The sequence below is a fragment of the Mauremys reevesii genome, linkage group 2 (assembly GCF_016161935.1).
Source record: "Mauremys reevesii isolate NIE-2019 linkage group 2, ASM1616193v1, whole genome shotgun sequence".
NCBI lineage: Eukaryota > Metazoa > Chordata > Testudines > Geoemydidae > Mauremys > Mauremys reevesii.
In genome coordinates, this window is record NC_052624.1 from 231,816,947 (window position 1) to 231,832,946 (window position 16,000).

The following is a 16,000-nucleotide window of genomic DNA, read 5'->3' on the forward strand; positions in this document are numbered from 1 at the left end:
GCCTCAAGGGAACAGTTCCAGACAGAGCAGGAAGCCGATGACAGCCTCAAGAAAGCATGGGCGGCGGCACGCAGCAACCCACCGCCTCTCAGCTCCACTAACCGATCCCGGTTTGTTGTGGACCAAGGACTTTTATACAAGGAATGTCTTTCTGGTGGACACCAGGAGGGCTGGCATCCTCAAAAACGGTTGCTAGTTCCGACGAAGTACCGGGAAAAGCTCTTAAGCTTAGCCCATGATCATCCCAGTGGCCATGCTGGGGTGAACCGAAGCAAAGACAGGTTGGGCAGGTCCTTCGACTGGGAGGGGATGGGCAAGGACGTTGCCAAGTATGTCCGGTCTTGTGAGGTATGCCAAAAGGTAGGAAAACCTCAAGACCAGGTCAAGGCCCCTCTCCAGCCACTTCCCATAATTGAGGTCCCATTTCAGCGAGTAGCTGTGGATATTATGGGTCCTTTCCCAAAAAAGACCCCCAGAGGAAAGCAGTACATACTGACTTTTGTGGACTTTGCTACCAGATGGCCGGAAGCAGTAGCTCTAGGCAACACCAGGGCTCAAACTGTGTGCCAGGCCTTAACTGACATTTTTACCAGGGTGGGTTGGCCCTTCGAGATTCTAACAGATTCGGGAACAAATTTCCTATCAGGGACCATGAAAGACCTGTGGGAAACTCATGGGGTGCATCATTTGGTTGCCACCCCGTACCACCACCAAACTAATGGCCTAGTGGAAAGGTTTAATGGAACATTGGGGGCCATGATCCATAAATCGTCAATGAACACTCCAATAATTGGGATCTAGTGTTACAACAGTTGCTGTTTGCCTACAGGGCTGTTCCACATCCCAGTTTAGGATTCTCACCATTCGAGCTGGTGTATGGCCATGAGGTTAAGGGGCCATTACATCTGGTAAAGCAGCAATGGGAGGGGTTTACACCTCCTCCAGGGACTAACATTCTGGACTTTGTAAGCAACCTTCAAAACACCCTCCGAGACTCTTGGGCCCTTGCTCGAGAGAACTTAAGAGATGCTCAAGCGGAGCAAAAGGTCTGGTATGATCGACATGCCAAGGAGCGGTCCTTCAAGGTAGGAGACCAGGTCATGGTCTTGAAGGCGCAACAGGCCCATAAGATGGAAGCGTCCTGGGAAGGACCATACATGGTCCAGGAGCGCCTGGGAGCTGTTAACTACCTCATAACATTCCCTGATTCCTCTTTAAAGCCTAAAGTGTTTCATGTTAACTCTCTAAAGCCCTTTTATCCCAGAGAATTACAGGTCTGTCACTTTACAGTTCAGGAAGGAGATGACACCGAGTGGCCTGAAGGTGTCTACTACGAAGGTAAAAGAAATGGTGGTGTGGAAGAGGTGACCCTCTCCACAACCCTGCAACGTCTGCAGCGGCAACAGATCAAGGAGCTGTGCACTCACTTTGCGCCCTTGTTCTCAGCCAACCCAGGATGGACTGAGCAAACCTGCCACTCCATTGACACAGGTAATGCTCACCCGATTAGGACCCCACCCTACCGGGTGTCACCTCATGCCAAAGTTGCTATTAGACAGGAGATTGACAACATGTTGGAGATGGGTATCATCCGCCCTTCTACCAGTGCATGGGCATCTCCAGTGGTTCTGGTTCCCAAACCAGATGGGGAAATACACTTTTGTGTGGACTACCGAAAGCTTAATGCTGTTACTCGCCCTGACAACTATCCAATGCCACGCACTGATGAGCTATTGGAAAAGTTGGGACGTGCCCAGTTCATCTCTACCATTGACTTAACCAAGGGGTACTGGCAAGTACCACTGGATGAACCTGCCAAGGAAAAGTCTGCCTTCATCACCCATGCAGGGGCGTATGAGTTTACTGTGCTTCCGTTCGGACTGCGGAATGCACCTGCCACCTTCCAAAGGCTGGTGGATGGTCTACTAGCAGGATTGGGAGACTGTGCAGTTGCATACCTCGATGATGTGGCCATTTTTTTCTGATTCATGGTCCGAACACCTAGAACATTTGAAAATGGTTTTAGAGCGCATCAGGCAGGCAGGACTAACTGTTAAGGCCAAAAAGTGTCAAATAGGCCAAAACAGAGTGACTTACCTAGGACACCAGGTGGGTCAAGGAACCATCAACCCCCTACAGGCCAAGGTGGAGGCTATCCAACAGTGGCCTGTCCCAAGGTCAAAGAAACAGGTCCAATCCTTCTTAGGTTTGGCTGGATATTACAGGCGATTTGTACCACACTACAACCAAATCGCTGCTCCACTAACTGATCTGACCAGAAAAACCCAGCCAAATGCAGTTACGTGGACTGATGAGTGTCAGGAAGCCTTTATCCAGCTTAAGGCAATGCTCATGTCTGACCCTGTATTACGGGCCCCGGACTTTGACAAACCCTTCCTAGTTACCACCGATGCATCTGACCGTGGGGTAGGAGCAGTTCTAATGCAGGAAGGACCGGATCACAACTTCCATCCTGTCGTGTTTCTCAGCAAGAAGCTGTCTGAGAGGGAAAGCCACTGGTCCGTCAGTGAAAAAGAGTGTTACGCCATTGTGTATGCCTTGGAAAAGCTACGCCCATACGTTTGGGGATGGCAGTTCAGCTACAAACTGATCATGCTGCACTAAAGTGGCTTCATACTAACAAGGGAAACAACAAAAAACTTATCAGATGGAGTTTAGCTCTCCAAGACTTTGATTTTGAAATTCAACACATTTCAGGAGCTTCCAACAAAGTTGCTGATGCACTCTCTCGTGACAGTTTCCCAGAATCTAGTGGCTAAAAAGTGTTCTTTACATGTTATATGCTTAGTAATATATGTAATAGTGCATGTGTTTATTACTCTGTTGGTTTTACAGGTTAGGAGGAAATCACCGCCAGTGCTCCCACTGTTGGTGATTTGGGGGGCGTGTCATAAGTAGTTAGTTAAGGGTTAAGTTCTACCTGTAAAGGGTTAACACAGACCTGGTGAAACACCTGATCAAAGGACCAATCAGGGAAGAGAATTTGAAAATCCCAGAGAGCGGGAACTTGAGTCTCTGTGTTCTTTTGTTCTGTGTTCTTAGCCGTCTGGAACTACACCAGCCCAGACGCTTAATCAAGTCTGCTCATCTTTCTGAACTAATTTCTTCTATTCAAGCTAGTGAGTATTAGAAGTACTGGGTAATTTCATCTAAGAATCCTGTGTCTGCAATTCTGTGTGTTTGTATTGATTATTCGTAATTTTGCCTGTATTGTTTGTACTGAGGAAAAGGGAGAAATTTCTCCAGGGATTAATAAGATTAGACCCTATGAATGTCTATCTTGGATTCATAGAGATTGTGTATTTTTTTCGTTTTTTATTCTTTTAATAAACTCTTTTAGGTTCAGGACTTGGTTAAGATCCTTACCTGTGGATTCAGGGGAAGGAAGCTAGGCGTCACTCTGTGGAGACAAGGGTTGTCTCCAAGCAGAGAAAGCAGGGAAGGGAGAGGGAAGTGAAAGGAATCTTTCTCCCTCTGTGATTTGATCTGTGCTTCCCCAGGAAAGTCTCTGGAAGGAGGAGGGGGGAACAGAGGGGTGTCTCGATTCACCGAATCAATCGAGTGGTGGCAGCGAGAAGGAAACATACCCTAAGGGTTAGGGTGGGGGGAGAATACATGCGGGTCCCCATCTTTGAACCCACAAGCTCAAAGTGGGGGTGAGACCCTATGACAAGAGGCCTTCTACTGTAAGCTGTTTTGGGCAAAGGCCTGTTTTTAATGTCTGTAAAACACTACGCACACCAATGGCACTGTAGACATAATGATTGTATGGCCACCAGCTGGTAAAGAACAGTCCCATACAGAGATATGGTAGCAGGTGCCATCTTTATGCAAATACTTTTAAAATGTGCAACTCTTAAAAGTTGTTGAAAGACTGTGTGATGTGAGTCGTTATTGATGTCACACATGTAATGTCCCAAAATAACTCCCTCCCCCCCAAAATAAGAGAATTTATCAAAATCTATATTTATTCTTTGTACTCATCTTATAATAGCAATACTGAGCAAGCCACAAAACATTTACTGGAGATAGAGGACCATGTGGGGTTAATGGCTAGAGGTTCTGCTCTTCTCAGGAACAACTCTTCTCCTCAGATATTACTTCTTACTTCCGAAGTTTGTTAATTGAAACTCAAATTTGGGCAGGCTAGGAGATGCAAGAATGTTACTAGTCCCAAAACCAAAGAGTTTAAAACAAGGAGTTGATGAAACTATGAAAAGCCCAAGTGATCTTCCATGGGCAGAAAATTCTACGCCTGTGACTAAAGCACAAAAAACTCTTTCAAACCAAGTATGGACTCCGGAAGATTCATGTGGCGCACTGGGGCTCTGCTGAACTGCGCTCTGCTTTCCCAGATTTTCTTTTGCAATGCAGTAATTTTTTAGTCTTTCTTTGGGAAACTGACTGAGGGTCTGTGGCTACAGATGGTGCATGGGGCAGCACCGAAGCGGGGGAGGGGGCTTTTGGAAGGGGAAGAGGCAGGAACGGTCTATGGAAGAGACCAGATGATACACCACTGTGCAGATCTTTTGTTTTATCCTCCCAGCAGTGAGGATTTATAAAGCATGTGGAGGGTTATTACAGCCCATAAAAGCCAGTTAAATTATCTTTTTGCATAGTGTCCCTGTATTCAGACTGTGGCAGGGTAGGAGACAAGGAGAGTCCTCCCTTCCAGGCAGGCAGCATGTCTGCCTGGCATCCACCTCGTACTTGGACTGCAGGCTGAAGGTAGGATGTTGGCCTATGAGGAAACCGAGAGAGACCTCTTAGGCCCTGGTAATGCTCCTTATTCAGGCAAAAATCCCATTAATTCCCATAAATGTGGTGCTGTTGTAAGGATAAGGGGTGTTTTTTCTGGTTGGGTGTGTTTCAGACTTATTGCAGTGTTTTAGTCATTCCCAAGCTACTTGTCATGATATTTGGAGAGACAGGGCCTACCTTTGTTCTGAAGACTTCTACCTCTTAATACTTTCATAGAACAATAAGGTATCATAGCCACGCAGGACATTACAGTTTTCACAATAGTACTTACTGTGGATGCTCAAACTTCTCAGCAACAATGGAGACAAAACTTGACCCTCTTATTTCAGCAGCACAGGTCTTCTCCATTGTTTTAGCACTATAAGGTTAATGAAACAGCTGAGCAGTTCTGATCTTCTCCAGTAGAAGACAGTGGTATACAGACACATTAGTTTATTCATTATAGTACTATTAGAATAGTTACTTTTTAAACGGGAAGATGGAAAAACAACCAATTCATTTTGATACAAAGAGAAGTAGTTAATATGGTAAAGGTGGCATTGATAGGATATTTATAACTAACATAGGCTGAAAAGTTGGAGAATGGAACTAACTCCCAGAGATTTATCAAAGTGCAAAGTATAGGTGAAAGTATATTTTTAATGGGACACGGAATCCATGTTTCTTTATGGTTAGACACTCTGAGAAGGCACATTATGGTTAGACACGTTGAGAAGGCGTTTTAGGTTCCCACATCTACTCAACAAATTTTGATGGGGATTGACATAGGAGACATCAATGATTTAGTTGAGGAAATGTGGTAAAATTTCATTTCATGGACAGATCTTTACTTCAGATCCAACTTCAAGCTGAAAATCTTTACATTCAGCTTTGTTTCTGAATTTGTCCTTTGTCCCCTCCTACTCTCCCAGCCCTCCCCATATGTCTCCAAGACATGCTCTATTTAGCAATCCTCTCCCACAATATACACCTACAAACTGACCTTCCTGACCTATCTCCAGAGAGCTATTAGACTTCAGTTCCTAAAAGAGTGATTTTCATTGGAAGCCAGAATTCTTATGGATATATGAACTCCGTAATCGATCTTTATTCAAATGTATATCTGCCAAAGCCCATTTTAAAGGTACCCTGAAGAATGCTTTCTATTCTGTTGTGCATGTCACTGCATTAATGGCAAAGAAAAGAGGAAAAACAGTTTGTTATCAAATCATAAAATTCATGTTTTTCCCATCTAACAGGCAAAATGCCACAAGATAAATTCCTAGATGAGATTTTTATTGGGATCATGACAGATGTGACATTATTATGTCCTGAAAATTTCACATTGTATGACGCATAAGGATATAAAGCACTATCTTTTATGGTTGGGATAATGATTATGATAAAAAATGCTGTGCTAATATAAGTGCCATTTGAACTATTTGCTGTAACATCTGTGGGGGGATTCAGAAGAAGATACAGAAATGTGTTTGGGGACATTTCTTCTAATCTCTAAATAAATAAATACAAAGGAAATGGAAACTACCAGTTTACTTACTGGGGAGGGGAAAGTTTTCTGGTGTATTAATAGAAGTGGGCTCAAGCCTCAAAGTTCAGAGCCAGATCAGGATTTTTGGTACTTCACAATCCACAGATGTTCAGATTCAGGCATTTGGTCAATTCCATTATAAAGATAGATCTGGGTTCCCATTTTGACAACTCCAAAATGAGATCTTTGTTTGGACCTGGCTTTTGCTTTGGGTCCATCTGTCCCTAGAAGTAAAAGAATTGTGGTTTTGAATGTAATTGCTTAGACTATTTTAGTTGTATTACTGACGTACTTGGTATTGTTGTACCATAGTTTGAGTTCTCCAGAATCACTGCAATGTGGACTTGTACCAAGTATCAAATGTGTATATGCAGAGCTGTATCACGTAGATTAAAAGCAGATTTTGGTTGAGTTTTGTTGATAATTAAAATGCCCCTTCTCCATGATCTGTGGTGCAGAATTTGTGAAAATAAGAATAATTAACAGATTAAATCTTTGAGGATGGAAAAGTGGATAATAGGAAAATCAAGTTTGCTGATGAAGTAGTGGGTAGTGATTTTTTGATTCCCTTATGCTCTAGTTGTATAAATTCAATTAAGTGTTACTTTAATATAAAAATGTATATTATATACATATTAAAATTAAATATGAATTTGGATGATTTAGGAGATTGTTAATAGGTTCACACAGCTCTGTCTATACATAGCAAAAAACATAATCAGCCATTGACCATTGAGTCGTGTGGGTGGGTGGGCGGGTGTGTAGGTACGAGGATGACCCTAACAATGATACAAGGATGCAGCAGTATGTACCACGAGAACAATAATAAATGTACTCTTGACATTAATTATTGCCTCGCCATCATGCTGCTCAGTAAGACAAATGAGGGAGGCTGCCATCTCGTTTACATCATGACATAATTTTAAGTAAGGGCAGAAATAGATAATGCTCCTTTTACTTGGCATGCAGCACTCAAAAGGAGAAGGGAAGTTGTTCGTCAAAAGAGCTGGTTAAATAAATAAACTTGAAACTGTTATATCCTTGTGGGCAACAGTTTTAGGAAGAAATCACTGGAGACAGAGAGAGCTGTAAACCTTAAAAGCAGCCATTTATTGCCACACACTGAACTAACCAAAAACCAGCCAAAACTGGCTGGCCTATCTCCTAATAATCTAACTCAGTTGCCATAGCAACAACAAGATTCTATTACCACAATGACCAAATACACAACATATTCCTCCCCCCTTAATGAGAACATCCCCTAAATAAAACAAACACTAAACTAGAGAAGGAGGGTAGACTGCCTCCGTTCCCGGCTAAACCCTGGGGATTATTTTGCCCTGTAACTGTGGGTTCACCCTACCTAAAGATCCAGCTATTGAGGAGGCCTTCTGTCTTTAGGTGGATTATGGCGCACTTCCGGTGTTGTTGCACCTGAAAGTGTCTTGGGTGCAGGCCTGACAATGGGCTCAGGGTTCATAGTGCGAATGGGTGAGGATGTGGTATCCGCTCATTCTGGGGAGGAGGGTATCTCTGCCACCAGCAGTAATGGAGGGGGAAAGTCAGGAGTAGGTGACTCTTGATTTGGTGTCTCTCCGGAAGTGGTGAAGTCAGGCAACTCAACTGAAGATGTGTCCTGAGGACTGGTATTACCTGGCAACAGCTCATCTATATGTTGCCGCCAGGTGAGATCCTCTGCAGTCCAGACTTGTAGGAAACAGGTCCTGTTTGAGCAATGACAGTGGCAGGGACCTATTTAGCTCCAGAAGTATAATTCTGAGGCAAAATCAGCTGTCCCGGGCTAAAGGTTCAGTCTTTTGCTCTGGGTGCATGCCTGATGACTTGATCTTGCTGCTGACGTTGCACAATTTGTCAGGGTTCAGAAGGTTTCAGCAGATCAAAGCAAGTGTGTGGCTGTCGTCCCATCATTAGAAAGGCAGGGGATGCCTTGGTCGTAGCATGAGATGTGTTTCTGTAGGATAGTAAGAAGGTGTCCAGATGCTTTTGAATGGATAATTGTTCCCTTGCCGATTTCAAAGCTTGTTTCATTGTCTGAACAAATCTTTCAACTAATCCATTCGTGGATGGATGATACAGTGCTGAAGTGATGTGGTGTGTCCCATTTGCCTTCATAAAATTTTGAAACTCCCGAGAGTCGAACTGTAGTCTGTTGTCACTCACAAGTTGTTCTGGCAGACCGAAACAACTAAAGAGTCCCTGTAGTTTTTGGATAATACTCTCTGCAGTAGTGGATTGCATTATAGAGACTTCTTGCCATTTAGAATGGGTGTCTACCACTACCAAGTGGGCCAGCAAAGTCAACATGAATACATTGCCACAGGTTTTCAGGCCAGTCCCATGGGTGTAGAGGTGCCCACTGGGCTGTATTCCTCACACCCTGACATAATATACAAGTTGGGGGGAGGGATAGCTCAGTGGTTTGAGCATTGGCCTGCTAAACTCAGGGTTGTGAGTTCAATCCTTGAGGGGGCCACTTAGGGATCTGGGGCAAAAATCAGTACTTGGTCCTGCTAGTGAAGGCAGGGGGCTGGACTCAATGACCTTTCAAGCTCCCTTCCAGTTCTAGGAGATAGGTATATCTCCAATTATTATTTTTTATTATTTTTTTTCTTGCCTTCTCTTCACTACCACTGTCCAATCCAGGCCACCAAAAATAGCTTAGTGTAATTTCCTTCATGTGCACTATTCCACAGTGACCGGAACATAGCTGTTCTAACATCTGTGATCTCAGTGGTGGGATAATGACACATCTCCCTCACAACAAATAATCAGATTGGATTGATAACTCCGTCCTCCTGGACATGTAGGTAACAAGGTCAGGTGAGACTGGAGAGGTTTGTCGAGATGTTCCATGCATCACCAGGTCCATAACTTGGGACAATACTGGGTCAACATGAATTACCTTCTTTACCTGAGTATCAGTGATGAGTGTATTCTCTACCTGTTCAAAGTAAAAGATTTCCTTCTGGGCAATATCTTGACATTTGACTGGCAAAGGCAGCCTTGAGAGACCATCTGCATTGCTGTGCAGAGTGGATTTCCGATATTTGATTTCATATGTGTGCACAGAAAGCAACAATGCACAAGATTGCATACAACTAGCACCTAATGGGGGAATGCCTGTGTGGGGTCCAAAAATTGAAGTCAGAGGTCGATGGTCTGTGAGAAGCGTAAATTTCTGTCCGAACAGGTACTGATGAAACTTCCGAATTCCGAAAACAATTCCCAATGCCTCACATTCGATTTGGGCGTAGTTAATTTCTGCTTTGCTTAGAGTGTGTGAAACAAAAGCAATAGGCCTCTCTTCTCCAGAAGGCATAATGTGTGACACCACTCCCACTCCATAAGGGGAGGCATCGCAGGCCAACTGTAGGGGTAAGGATGGATCAAAGTGCATCAGAACTTCAGAATTTAGCAATGTTAAATACAACATCACAGGCTTCAGTCCACTTCGAGGCCTTGTTCTGCTCAAGGAGTTCATGAAGTGGTTTTAGCAGTGTGGCTAACTCTGAGATGAACTTTCCATAATAGTTTAATAGTCCTAGAAATGAGCGAAGCTGGCTAACATTTTGAGGAGGGGGAGCCTCCACAATAGCCTTAACTTTTGCAGGGGCCTTATGAAGACCCATAGCATGAATGATGTGTCCCAAATATTCAACAAAGGGCTGGAACAATTCATGCTTGTCTTTGCGGACTCATAGGCCATACTCTTCCAGTCTTTGTAGGGTAGCCTCTAAATACTTTAGGTGATCCTCCTCATTTCTTCCAGCGACTAGGATGTCGTCCAGATTGCACTAGACTCCTGGCAAGCCACACAAGATCTGGTCCATAGCCCTCTTGAACAGGGCGGGAGCAGATGTTATTCCAAAGGGTAGGCGACACTATCACTAAAACCCTTTATGCATCACAATAGTCAACAGCTCTTGGGACTTTTCATCGACATGCATCTGTAAATACACTTGACTCAGCTCAATCTTACTGAACTTTTGTCCCCCAGCCAGGCCTGAGAAGAGATTATAGATGTGGGGGAGTGGGCATTGCTGTGCACACAACACCGGATTGACAGTGACTTTAAAATCACTGCAAATCCGGAGGGAGCCATCTTTCTTCATTATTGGAATGATAGGAGTTGCCCATGGGCTATGGGTTGCTGGTATGAGGACTCCATTTGTGACTAGGTACTCCAGGTCCATTTCAACTTTCATCCTGATGGCATATGGCACGGTTCTGGCTTTCAGATATTTTGGTTGACTGTCAGGTTTAATGTTCAATGGCACAGTGATTCCCTTCATACTTCCCAGATCCTCTCCAAAAACATCAGCATGTTTCCTTAATATAGCGGTCAGACTGGTTTCTTTTTTTGTCATTTGGTGCACTTCTGCCCAGTTCAGCTGAATCTTCCTAAGCCAAGACCTACCCATTAAGGCTGGGTAATTACCTCTCACCACAAAAAATGGCAATTTAGCAGCCTGTCCATTGAACTCCACCTTAACATCAGTAGTGCCCAACATGGGCACAGCTTCTCCCATATACGTCTTCAGAACAGTTTTTGTTGCCTTAAACAGAAGATGCTGTAGCTTTTCTTCATACACAGTCTCAGAGACCAGCAAGATGGCTGCACCAGTGTCCAGTTCCATGCGTATAGGTTTGCCATCCAACAATGGAGTTACCCAGTATTCATGTGAGCCCACTGCCAAAGACAAAATGTGGAGTGACACTTCTTGTGATGAGGTGTCTCCCTGGGTCTGCTCTAGGGTATGCAGATTTCCCTTTTTGGTCGGCCAGACCACAGGACTCTTTCTTTTGTTTACAGGCACACTCAATGTGTCCCTTTTTGCCACAGTGTCGACACGCCAGGTACTTACACCAGCATTCTGATGCCTGGTGACCCGGCTTACCACAGTCATATGACATCCCCACAGTTTTGTGGGTAGGTTCTTGTGACACCTTATGCACCCTAGGGGATGCACCGATGTATTGCACCTCCTTTGTAGCCAGTTCCATGGAGACCGCAATATCAACAGCCTTCTGTAAGGTAAGCTGAGCCTCTACCAATAGGCGCTTCCATATAGCTTCACTGTGCAGACCACACACTAACCTGTCACGTAGGGCATCATTTAACATCTCCTTAAATTCAGTGTTCCGCAAGCTTTTTCAAAATCGCTACAAATTGTACAACTGTTTCATCTTCTTCTTGGTCTCTTTTGTGGAACCTATATCTTTTAGCAATTACCAATGGTTTGGTTGGGAAAAAATGGGACCCCAGGATTTCCACAATGTCACTGTAAGATTTGGTCTCAGGCTTAACAGGGTGTAGTAAGCTGCGTAGCAGGGAGTAGGTCTTAGCCCCTACAATACTTAAGAATATTGGCACCTTCTTCTCTTCTGTAATGTCATTTGCAATAACAAAAAGCTCAGAACTCTCAGTATATACATGCCATTGCACTATAATATCCTCAAAAGGTTCCAGTGGCCCCGTAAGTGTAGCCATGGTTTTAGTTTCAGTTTGCAGTCAGTGCAAACAAGCCAGTTCTCACCCCCTTCCAGCAGAAAAAAGGGGCTTTTTTTGTACCTTGACTTCTACTTCCTTCTGTTACTGAGGCAGCACAGGATTCCCACTGAACTAACCAGAAACCAGCCAAAACTGGCTGGCCTATCCCCTAATAATCTAACTCAGTTGCCATAGCAATAACAAGATTCTATTACCACGACAACCAAATACACAACAGCAATGAATAATTAATCCAACTAATTTAGCCTTTTATTCTGCTGTTGGAATATACACACAAGCAGATCATAATTTCCATGAATTTATCTGTTAACATTTATTCAGGCAGTATTTTTAGTTCACAGTCAATTCTGCTGATTGATTGTGAACAGTTAGCTGTGAATATTCCCTATTTAAAATTGGAGCTGTTTTGGTTAGTCTTAATGGGTCAGCAGTTTCTGTTGCCTCATTAAACAAGCATGGAAGCATTAGCAGTGCAAATACTGGTACGTACAAATTTAGCATTCAGTTTCCACAAACACTGCTGCCAAAAAAATCTCAAACACTTGGAAGTTCAGAGAAAGCAGCACAAAAGGGGCCCAGGTACTGCTAAAGCAAAATAATCTAAAAATCAGAGTAAATATTCATGGCAGACTTTTTTTCAGTATCCTCCAAGCTCTGTTCATCAGCCAGGATGACTGCACCTTCCTGACACCAGCAATTGATAGCAGGTGATAGGGAAAAGCTGGAGAAGTCACAGCCTTAAGAAGCTGGGAAGGGTGCTAACAAAATTTCCTAAACTGACTTTATCAGGGAACATTAGATTTCTAATAACACTAAAAGCATACAACACAGAAAACAACACTGTTCATCAATAGGAGACATGGTTATTAACAGTGAGACAGTTTTCAGTATATTGTAATAAAAATAAATATTATCCCCCAACATCCTAACAGGTCTCGGACTCCACAAGGGGAGCACCTTAGAGGCAAAGGAACAACTGCCTGTAATGATCATCCTACAGTTGGCTTGAGAAGGACCTGAGCCACGTCAGGACACTTCAATTCATTTCAATTAGAGAAAGTCAGAAATTAATATTGTGATCACAAGGATCAAACAGGAGGAGATCATCCAATACATAATGTGCTATCTAAGTCTGTACTTGTTTCTGTATATGCTCTTGTGAAAGGTGAAGGCAGGCATTCCACCCCCCTGCTGCCCTGCTGAAGAAAGGTGCACTTTTAAGAGTAAAAGAAAGAAAAAAGCAAATTTTGGATCTTCAGGGTTGCTTAAGCCTTCTAGGGGTGTTGATTAGATGGGCTGGGAGTCAGCAGCCCAGCAGTTCTGCAGACAGCAGCAGCAAGCAGCTGGCAGGGCTTAGCAGCAAAATAAAATCAGGGCTGAAAGGGTCTGAAAATGGACTGTGAAGGAGAAGGGGAAGAAGGAAGGATCTTATCTCTACTATAACCCAGGAAGCCAGTTCTGGCTGAGCACACTTTGCATTTGTCATTGAGAGACCTTTTTGATTACCTGTGGGCTGACCTGAGTGTAAGACTGATTGGGACTATACACTGATTTTTGACTTGAAACTACACTGTACTTTACTTGGCTGCTTTGCCCACAGTGAGCTCTGAGAGTGGTGAGTGAGTAGCTCATAGGATACTGAGAGGAGACTGGTGAGAGAGAGACTCTTTTTGTGGAGACTGATTTTGAGCTTTAAAAAATAGCTAGTAAAAAGCAAAGCTAATTTTTTACTGCCCACATTTTGCTGTGTTTATTTCTTCTTATATTTTTCTCGTATGTTTTTCTATTCTGTTTCTGACTCTCTCTCTCTTAGACTCTTCTAGTCTCATTCAGGTACTGACAGTCCATCAGTGGGGATCCTGTTTTTTCATCCAGAAATTTTCAGTGTGTTTACAGGTGGTGTGGACAGGGTCAGGTACTTTTTAGGTATCACTACATCAATGTGGATAGATATACATCTCTGGAAAGAGAGGTATCAAAAAAAAAAAAGGGAAAGGTGGAGGTCTTCTTCTCTTCTAAAGGGAAGAAAAAGGGTGTGTTCTCTCTAAGGCTGACATCCCTTGTACTTTGTAACAAGTTTTAAAATCAAAAATCAATTACAGCCCCTCTTCAATTACAGCCCTCTGTTTTGGTGTGGTGTGGTTGTTGATGAGCTGCTGAGTTGCATGTTGTTCATTCCCCCCCCACCATGGCATAAGGAAATACAACTGGTTTTCTAGGGAAAAGAGTGGTGTGAGCTGAGCATTCCTGAGCTAGGAAACCTAAGAGCAATGAAGACTAGGAAGGACAGCTGACGTTTGTGCTTTTTGTTGTTGTTTGTTTAATTTCTGTGCTTCAGAACAGACTCTGCATGAATGTGTGTACTGTGTTAGGGACCAGGTGGAGAAAAGGAAAGCCCTCCTCACAATGGTCATCATGGACACACAGGCATCTGACCATCAATCCATCTATTCTGCTTACCACCCACCCAATCATCATATGGGGTGTCCATGAGGTGTCCCAAACTACAAAAAAAATGGAAATTCAGGTCTTTTTTCAACTTTTTTGAAATTTTTTTTTTTTTATTAAACAGTTGTATTCCTCTCCCTTCTTATGGATCAGCACAGGGGAACTAATAGAACTATAGAAACATGCACAGCCTGCTTTTTCCTAGACTAGAGAGTTGCAGTTCAGGGATGCTGGAGGCTCCATCAGCCCTCTTTGCCTCTGATTAGATCACACCACTGCACAGCCCAGCATGTGTAGCTTTTCAGTACATACATGTCCCAGAAAGCTGTAAATAATTTTTGACAGACAAGGCTTTTAAGCCATTCAGTGGTGCACAAGCTCTGTGGTTTCGGATAGGTCACATCTTTTGAATATGAAATTGTTTTAAAATGTGAAAAAAATGGGTAAGTTGTTTGTTACATGCTGTGTCATGTGATGCTTGCTCTTCACTGTACTAGAAAGCGCTGTGGTTCAGCAGTTTGAAATGATGTATAGATTTGGAAAGATGATGTCCTTTCTTACCATCACTGCCATCTTACAAGGAGGAATGTATAACTAATGGCCCAGACCGTATGACACCATGACACATCATAAACCTATTGTGTAACTCCTAATTAGAAGCAAGCAAAATGCAGCTCATGCAACTAAGCAGCCAGGTTGTAAACTATAGAAAGATTATATGAAATAAGTGGCACACATTAAACCAGTGATTCAGACTGCCCTCAGAAGAAAGGCATAATCCATTCAGCACACACCATTCAAGAAAGCATGCTCTCCACTGTCAAAGCTTCAGGAAATTGCTAAATTTGAGTTCTCAAATTATAGAATGTGGCTGTTGCATAATATTAAAAGTTAATGCTGAAGAATTTGGCTTATTCATCAAGGAGAGACATCTTTCACTGGCTACAAGCTGGAGTAAGCTAGTGAAGTTCCATACATAACATTGTCTGCCAAGGCATGCCATTTAGGAAACAGCTCTAACACTTGCAAAGTATAAGGGAGATTGGTTATTCCTACCCACCTCCACCTCAGTGATTCCTTAGGCCCCAAATTTATTCAAACACATGCCTAACTTTATGCAGATGAGTAGTCCCATTCATTTCAACTTAAAGTTAAGCATATGCTTAAGCATCTCATTGAATTTGGGCCTTAGATTACAAACTACTTGCAGTAGGGACTGTCCCTCATATTGTGTTCACAATGTCTACTATGGGGCCTTGTTCCTTGAGCAGCTAGGATTGCCAACTCTGACTGAAGCTGTTCTGGGAGATTTTTTTTTCCAACCTGACATAATGTCATTTTCTTAAAATATCCTATTAAAATCTCCTGGATAGCTTTCAATAATCACCGGGAGATCAATTCCGATTCCGGGAGACTCCAGGCCAATCCTGGAGGGTTGGCAACCTTATGAGCGGCCTTTGGGCACTATCACAATACTAATACTACTACTAATAATAATTAATTTATGAGTGATACCAACCTGTGGGTCTAGAGAGCCTCCATGTGTCAATTTACTACCTCAGTTCATGAATATGGTGTGTTTCTCTGTGTGTACTTTTCATTCCCGCTCCAAATGCAGGCCTGGTCTACACTACATAGTTAGGTCGACGTAAACTGCCTTCTGTCAACCTAGTCATGGAAGTGTCTTCATTTAAATTTGGCTTCCACTG

General features: G+C 43.2%; 1 protein-coding gene and 2 long non-coding RNA genes across 6 annotated transcripts in view; 2 read left to right on the forward strand and 1 right to left on the reverse strand.

The window, feature by feature from the left end:
- The window catches only part of KCNB2 (potassium voltage-gated channel subfamily B member 2), a 261,936-nt gene that overhangs the window by 178,135 nt on the left and 67,801 nt on the right, over positions 1 to 16,000 (forward strand). The gene's annotated exons all lie outside the window — the stretch shown is intronic.
- Positions 1 to 16,000, forward strand: part of LOC120397450 — an 85,792-nt gene that overhangs the window by 32,634 nt on the left and 37,158 nt on the right. The window lies entirely within an intron of this gene.
- The window catches only part of LOC120397449, a 139,644-nt gene that overhangs the window by 27,099 nt on the left and 96,545 nt on the right, over positions 1 to 16,000 (reverse strand). For all 4 annotated transcript variants that reach the window (XR_005593803.1, XR_005593806.1, XR_005593804.1 and 1 more), the window contains one exon: positions 5,054 to 5,140. This is a non-coding gene — a long non-coding RNA (uncharacterized LOC120397449). The remainder of the gene's footprint in view (positions 1 to 5,053; positions 5,141 to 16,000) is intronic.